The sequence below is a fragment of the Staurois parvus genome, unplaced genomic scaffold (assembly GCF_062004578.1).
Source record: "Staurois parvus isolate SC_StPar_1 unplaced genomic scaffold, SC_StPar_1.0 ptg000575l, whole genome shotgun sequence".
NCBI classification, from domain to species: domain Eukaryota; kingdom Metazoa; phylum Chordata; class Amphibia; order Anura; family Ranidae; genus Staurois; species Staurois parvus.
In genome coordinates, this window is record NW_028318371.1 from 5633914 (window position 1) to 5640646 (window position 6733).

Here is a 6733-nt window from a genome sequence, read left to right on the forward strand (position 1 = left end):
GACGGGCATTTTGAATCGCTGGAAGAATCGCCGTGACTCCGCCTGCGATTTAAAAAACACTCTGCTGGAAGGACAAACCACACCGTTCATTTTAATGGCACCTAAAATCGCAGTGCAGTCCTGCCGCGATCGTCGCATGGTAAATTATGGCAAGCCGCATCACACGAGGCCTGTCTCCCAATAGAAGCCCCTGCTCCTTTTCTGGACAACAGGCTTCATGTTGATGCGATTTGCCACAATTGTAGCACAATTTATCGCATGACAATCGCGGCAGGACCGCGCCTCGCTTTTGGGTGCCATTAAAATGAATGGCATCTGATATTTGAGTTGTGCGATTTGTCATTTGGGCCGAGCGTTTTGAAATCGCAGGCAGAATCGAGGCAATTCTGCCCGTTAATCAAAATGCCCGGGTGTGAATGGAGCCTTAGTGCCCGGTCACACCGCAGTGATTTGGGAATGGAAATCACACCTGAAATCTCATCTAATGAATGTGAAGGTCGGTGTCTTACATCCCGGTCACATTGGGTGCAATTTGGTATGACATGCGACTTGAAAATCGCATGCCAATTTGCACCCTATTGTCCTCAATTGGAGCGGTCATATCCATGCGATTCCGACTTGGTCGGAGGCGCACCGATTTCTAAAGCAGCGCATGCATTACTGTTGGTGCGATTTGTATAGACATCTGTGTCTGATGTCTTGCAAATCGCACCAGAAATAGGCGGTTCACCTGACTTTGAAATCGTGTGACTTCACTGTAAGTCGCACGATTTCAAAGCCAGGCTTGATGTGACCGGGGGCTTAACGTGTGCGATTTGCTGCGGCGCGATTTCCAAAGTAGTTTATCGCATGACTTTTTCTGCCGTTGTGTTGCGATTTCACCTACATAGAATAGAATGGAAATCGCTCTGCAAAACGCAAGAAATCGCTGAACATCTTCACAAGTAGCAATAGTGCCCGGTCACACCGGTGTGATTTCAGGTGCGATTTGGGAATTGAAATCGCATCTAATGAATGTGAATGTCGGCGTCTTAACATTTGCAATTTGCTGCGGCGCGATTTCTAAAGTAGATCTTCAATGGCTTTTTCTGCAGTTTTGTTGCGATTTCACCTACATAGAATAGAATGGAAATTGCACCGCAAATGGCAAGAAATCGCTGAAAATCTTCACAAGTCGCAATAAAGTCTTCAGAAATCACACACAAATCGCATGATTTCAAATCGCAGAGGTGTGACCGAAAATCACTAATGACTGAAAGGAAAGCCTGCCTGGCTGGTATGGTCAGGGATTTTTTTCTCAGAAAATAGGTGCAGGTACCCCTCCCCCCACTTCCTTTCACCTCACTGCTTGTCTCCGCCCCCTACCCACCTCCAAGCACCGTCTCTATTGTTACTGGTAACAAGAAAAGCAGTACAATAGATCCACTTAGCCAGGAACAATAGATCTCCCCACCAACAATAGACCCCCTCAGCAACAACAGATCCTGCAAAATAAAATACCCCTTCCCCCAACAACAATCAATCCCCCACAACAATAGATCCCCAGCAACAAATACCCCCTGCATCAGCAACAATAGATCCCCAACAACAAATACCCCCTGCCTCAGCAACAATAGATCCCCAACAACAAATACCCCCTGCCTCAGCAACAATAGATCCCAAACAACAAATACCCCCTGCCTCAGCAACAATAGATCCCCAACAACAAATACCCCCTGCCTCAGCAACAATAGATCCCAAACAACAAATACCCCCTGCCTCAGCAACAATAGATCCCCAACAACAAATACCCCCTGCCTCAGCAACAATAGATCCCCAACAACAAATACCCCCTGCCTCAGCAACAATAGATCCCCGACAACAAATACCCCCGGCCTCAGCAACAATAGATCCCAAACAACAAATACCCCCTGCCTCAGCAACAATAGATCCCAACAACAAATACCCCCTGCCTCAGCAACAATAGACCTCATACAGCAACAATAGATCACCTGCAACAAAATACCCCCTCCCACCAGAAGCAATAGATCTTCCACAAGAAAATACCCCCCTCCCCCAGCAACAGTAGACCTCCCATGACAATAATTTATTAACCGCCTCCCGCCCGCCATATAGTCCAATGACGGGCACAAGGTGGTTCTCTCGTTCTGGGAGGACGTCATATGACGTTCTCCCATTCTAACCACGCATGCACGGCTCAGGGAGTGTGCAGCACGGCGATCGGCGGTGTGTTGTGTCCCTCAGACACAGCGCATCACTGATCAACGGAAAGAGCCGATGATGTTGGCTTGGTCATGTGATCAGCTGTGTCCAATCACAGCTGATCTCATGTAAATAGGGAAATGCTGGTTATCGGCATTTCTCTCCTCACGAGCTGTCACACTGACAGAGGAGAGCCGGTAATCGGCATTCCGCGGAGGGGACATGTACACTGATCATCAGAGTAGTGATGATCAGTGTGCCCTGATGATCTGTGTAGCCCCAGCAGTGCCACCTGTCAGTGTCCATCAGTGCCACATCATTGTCACATTTCAGTGCCTACCAGTGCACATCAATGCCACATAACAGTGCCCATCTGAACTGCCTTTCAGTGTCACCCATCAGTGCCAGTCAGTGCCACCTCTCAATGCCAGTCAGTGCCACCTATCAGTGCCAGTCAGTGCCACTTATCAGTGCCAGTCAGTGCCGCCTATCAGTGTGCATCAGTGCGGTCGATCAGTGCTCGTCTGTGCTGCCTATAAGTGCCACCTAACAGTGCCAGTCAGTGCTGCCTATCAGTGCCCATCAGTGTTGTCTGTCAATGCCCATCAGCGCCACCTACTAGTGCCTCCCCATCAGTGCCACCTATCAGTGTCCACCAGTGCAGCCTATCAGTGCCCATCACTGCAGCCTCCTTAGCGCACATCAGTGAAAGAGAAATATCACTTATTTACAAAATTTTATAACAAAAACTAAGAAAAAAACTTTTTTTTTCAAAATTTTTCAGTGGTTTTTGGTTTGTTTAAGAATAAATAAAAACCCCAGAGGTGATTAAATGGCACCAAAATAAAGCTCTGTCACAAAACGGCCGGACGGTATAAACGGCCGGACGGTGGCAGTACAGGGTTGGGTGGCCGTTTATGAACGGCCTCCCCGCACCCTGCTTGTGCGCGCTCCCTGGGAGTGCGCAGCACCGCGATCCGGTGCCCGCTGTGTCCTCCGGACACAGTGAAACACCGATCGTCGGACGGGACCTCTGTACGAGGTCCCGATCATGTGATCACTGATTGGCCAATCAGTGATCACATGCAAAGTAGTAAGCAAGATGTCACTTGTGACATCATTGCTTACTACGTGTGAAATCTGTGAATGATCACAGAGGTCACATGGTACAAGGCTATTCACAACAGACTTGTACCATGTGACAAGCTGTGACCAATCACAGCTCACTCTGTATTTCTCAATGACTGCAGGAATGCACACAGAGAGAAAGAGAAATGATTGCTTTTACATCCTATATGGGTGTAAAAGCAATCATTGTAAAAAAAAAAAAAAAAAAATCTTCATCACCCCCCACAAGTAGTACAGTGTCACCATGGTGACACTGTACTGCTAGGGTGACAGTATGTAAAAAAAATAAATAAATAAAAAATAATATAAAAAAAAAATAAAAATTTAAAAAAAAATGTTTAAAAATGATAATTTTTGGTTATAAACTAATTTGTTTTTGTTTGTTTTTTACTAAAAAGATAACAAAATACATTTTGGCAAAGATTTATGATGAAATATTATTTATTTGCAAAATTTTATAAAAAAAACACTTTTCTTCAAAATTTTTGGACATTTTCATTTACATAGTAAAAAAAATAAAAATCCCAGCGGTGAATAAATACCACCAAAATAAAGCTTTATCTGTCTCAAAAAAATGGTAAAAATTTCATATGGGTACAGTGTTGCATGACCGCGCAATTGTCATTCAAAGTGTGACAGCGCTGAAAGCTGGAATTGGCCTGGGCAGGAGGGGGGTATAAGTGCTCTGTAGGCGAGGGGGTAATTGATGTATTTTACTAAAAAACACAGATTGTCAAAAACTGAGCCCTTTTATTCTATTTTTAACCTCTCCTCACATGTTAACCCCCCAGCTTCATGTCTCCTTTGATTCCTGTAGTTGTCCCATGCTCTCGGGTCTCAGTTTCCACACAAATCCCATCCGATCTTGAACACTGACTCAGGACGACATGCTTTGAGAAACCCACCTGGACTATCTACAGCCATCTCACCCTGCTAGCAATTCCTGACCTGTCCTCAATCATGCAGAAGTGGCTGATGGACATTATGGACCTGGACACTGATGATTGGAGGGACATGTGGGACCTTCCTTCCATGCATTTAGTCTCCATAAAGGATGAACTTATCCAATATAAAATGATACTTAGAGCTGATGACACCTTATACACGCTCCACGTGAGGCTTCCCTCAATCTCTTGGCCTGGGTGCTCTACAACTACTCACTGGGGGATTCTCACACACGTCTTCTGGTCCTGCCTGGCTGTCATGCAATACTGGCAGGACGTCATAAATGTTGTTGATGGGATAACTCAGAACTGCTTTTCTCCCTCTCTATGGATCTGCCTGGCTGAGGACTTGGTCCCTACCACCACAGGGTGAATGCTGATTGGATTGCCAGAAAAGCAATGACCTTGTTGTGAAAGAAGCCATCACCTCACCCCTTGTCTTAATGGAAACAATTAGTGAACACTGACCTACCTCTCTACAAGGATACTTACCTAAACAGAGGCTGTCCTAGGAAATGTGAAAAAGTTTCATCAAAAAGATATGTTGAAGAATGCCATTCAAAGATACTTCAAAATTTCTTTTGCTTTTACCAGTTGATTTTGGAATGAATACATTTTCCTGAACAAAAAACCACATACACTGTTAGAAATGTTTTTTTTTTTTGAGAAACATTTTCCATTCTGCTCCTTTCAATGTTGTAGTCACTGCGGCCAAAAACAAATGTTGCTTTTACCCCACTAAAACTAGCCATAGATGGGTAGAATTTAAATGACAATTCTTAGGAAAAGAAGGTTCTAAAGTTCATTTGTTTTTCTAATCATTAGTGGGGACAAATTGATGTTCATTTTTGACCGCAGTGACGAGAAAATTCAAAGGAGCGGGATGGAAATTTTCCCTCGCACAAACAAAATTCCCAACGCCTAGGACACATGATGAGAAAATCAGACAAAAACCAACGATTGTCCGACAATCTGATCGTTAGTACACAGCTTTCGAGAGCCGATCACAACAGCTCATGCAAAATTGTTTGAAGGGATGAACACGAAAAAGCTTTATTGTAAGATAACAGAATAAATGATTTGTTTAATCAGTACAGTATTTGTCCTGGAGTGACCGAGAATGTACATGATGGGAAACCTGAAAACAACCCGGAAGGAAAAAAGGGCAATAAAAACAATCTTCGTATATTTATTTATTTCAGGTACTTCTATATCGCCGTCATTTTACGCAGCACTTTACACATATATTGTACATTCACATCAGTCCCTAACCCTCAAGGGGAGTACAATCTAAGGTCCCTAACTCACATTCATACATACACATACTAGGGACAATTTGGACAGGAGCCAATTCACCTACCAGCATGTCTTTGGAGTGTAGGAGGAAACCCGAGTAACCGGAGGAAACCCACACAAATATGCCGCGACGCTCTGAACAGGTATAGCCAAAGGCGTAGCAAACAGAGGAGGTCACAAGTACATGACATCCCTTCTGATTACACACGGGTACATGACTACGCACATGGGAAGTTGTACTGGGTTCAAAGAGAATTTCGGTATGCTTAGTAGCACTCTCATATTCGATGTGAGAGTAGCATGCAAAACACCACGAACGATCGCTCGCCTGATTTTCTCATGGTGCGTACTAGGCATAACACTGTGTGTGGTTTGCATTCAGTAAAGTCCATTCCTTTTGAACCGCTTGCCCACCGCCCTATAGAAGAAATACTGCCACAGTACTTACGTGATTTCAAATTTCCCGGGTAGGGAGCACACACACCCTACCCACGCCGCCATCGCTGGCCTCAGCTTTTGATCATTGGGTCCTGGCCAGTGATTCCCCAACCGGCACCCGGCGATCGCCTAGTATCACTGATGGGGGAGAGGTCTGTATGCAAACAATATAGATCTCTCCCCTGTCAGCTCCTGCACACTGCTTTGTATTGCAAGAGCAGAGCCATACAAAGCAATGTGCTGACACAAGCACACACATGGTGCACAGTTAACCCTTTGATTTCCCCAGATCTTAACCCCTTCCTGCCCAGTTCCATTAGTAAAAGGCTTCTCTGCCTTTTGGCTAAGATCAAGTGTAGTATCTGTTCTTATCAGTGTCCAGTGGGGGTGCTCCCGACCATTCTAGTTTACGGGGATGGTTGTTGTATAGTACCCTCACTGGTATGATGGGGGTCCGGAAGGCTAGTACCGGAGGGACAGAAACCAGGGAGCGCTATGATTCGTTCTGGGGCCTTGGGAGTAATTCCTCTGGGGAGACCGGAAAGACCCAGTACCTCCTGATCTGAGCATGCTACCTTGGTCTGGCCGGAGGCTGGGGACGCAAAAAGTCCGCAAACTCAGTGCCCCCTGGGGAAGACGCTCTCAGGGGTGTCACTAGTAACACTTGGGTGTGGGACCCCACGGTGTGAAGATGACACATGGCCACTGTTTTTCACTTCTTTTTG

At 45.4% G+C, this 6733-nt stretch overlaps 1 pseudogene; it reads left to right on the plus strand.

Annotated features, from left to right (window-relative positions):
* The first annotated feature begins 6331 nt into the window (after positions 1–6331).
* On the plus strand, positions 6332–6446 carry LOC149450378 (U2 spliceosomal RNA; annotated as a pseudogene).
* Positions 6447–6733: the final 287 nt, after the last annotated feature.